The sequence below is a fragment of the Cynara cardunculus genome (assembly GCF_001531365.2).
Source record: "Cynara cardunculus var. scolymus isolate 2C chromosome LG 17, CcrdV1, whole genome shotgun sequence".
In the NCBI taxonomy this organism is placed as follows: domain Eukaryota; kingdom Viridiplantae; phylum Streptophyta; class Magnoliopsida; order Asterales; family Asteraceae; genus Cynara; species Cynara cardunculus.
The window spans coordinates 35,788,451-35,789,974 of NC_037544.1; positions in this window are offsets into that span (position 1 = coordinate 35,788,451).

Consider the following 1,524-nt stretch of genomic DNA (forward strand, 5'->3'; position numbering starts at 1 on the left):
ACGGTTTACACAAATGAGAGCGGTTTTCATATGATCACTCCTCTATATATATATATATATATATATATATATATATATATATATATATAAAAGAATATTATGATGGTTATTTATGGGGAAAGGATATTTGTTCCCATTTGGTGTTGTTGGTTTGATGGGCATGAACAATCCATGGACCCCCACGCTTTCTCTCGTTTTATATTTTTGGACACATTTCCTTTTTTGTCTTCTTTTCATATCAAATCCCTAAATATCATCTCTCCAAGAACATGCCAAATCTTATTCAAATTCAAACAATATCACACATAATAATTTTCATTCATTTATTAAAAAAAATACAAACTGTATGAAAAAGTAACGTATTTCAACTTGATTCATATTTTGGGTAACGTAGTTTCAAAACTTCCATTTTGGTATATAAGATGTAAAGTTTTAAACATTTAAGTACCCGGATAACTGGTTGAAGCATTAACAGGTTATCATGTTGATCTGACGAGTGATGTGGTATCCAACTCAGTATTATTTGCTGACGTGGTTAGTAACATGTCTTTTTTTAATCTAAAATTAGTCTTCAACCGATTATTCGAGTACTTAAATGTTTAAAACTTTACATCTTATGTACCAAAATGGAAGTTCTGAAAATACGTTACCCAAAATAGGAATCAAGTTAAAGTACGTTATTTTTTCATATAACTTGTCAAAAAAAAAGATGGTTTTGGTTGTTTTTATATTTTTATCGGGTTAAAATTGATAAAACCAAAAAGAAAACCCAGTTCAAATCCATACAGCCTTATAAATCATTAACAGTTCCATTAAGAACATAATTATGATTTTAATAATATAATATTGCAATCATATTTCAAAATATAAATGAAAGCGAACTTGGTTTTAATTTCGTTTTCTACGTTGAAAAGGTTTTAAAGTCGGTTCCTTAAAATGTGAATCAAAACAAAATCAGTTTCAGACTGATACAGTTTACCCGCTAGAAAATTCAAGCAAAATAGCTGATGGATCAGCACAACATGACCAATATTGTACTGAAAGATGTATTCATGGGTGAACTGTATAAATCTCTGGTACGTTATATAACTAAATCTAATACGATTGTGATAAACAATATTAATATTCCCAAGTCCCAATCAACTTTTACGATTTCATGGATACACGTTTCGTTTTCCTGCTAACCAATTCACCTATAATCTTATATTTTACGGCTTCACATGTTAAAATTACAACTTTACCCTTCATAAACTGTATATCATGATTATAACAGATACTTATATAAGTAATGAGAATAGACAACATATGAAAATGAAATATAACATCTAATATTTTTAAATAGTATTATTTATAATGCATATGGTACAACATAAAACTATAAATAGAAGTAGACAAACTTGAAAAGCTAAGTTATAATTATCAAGTGGATGACTATGGTTTAACCAAAATCTTGTATTCAATGAATGTATAAAGACCAAATCTTAAAAAAAATGGATTTGGAGAAAAATTAAAAGAAATTGGATT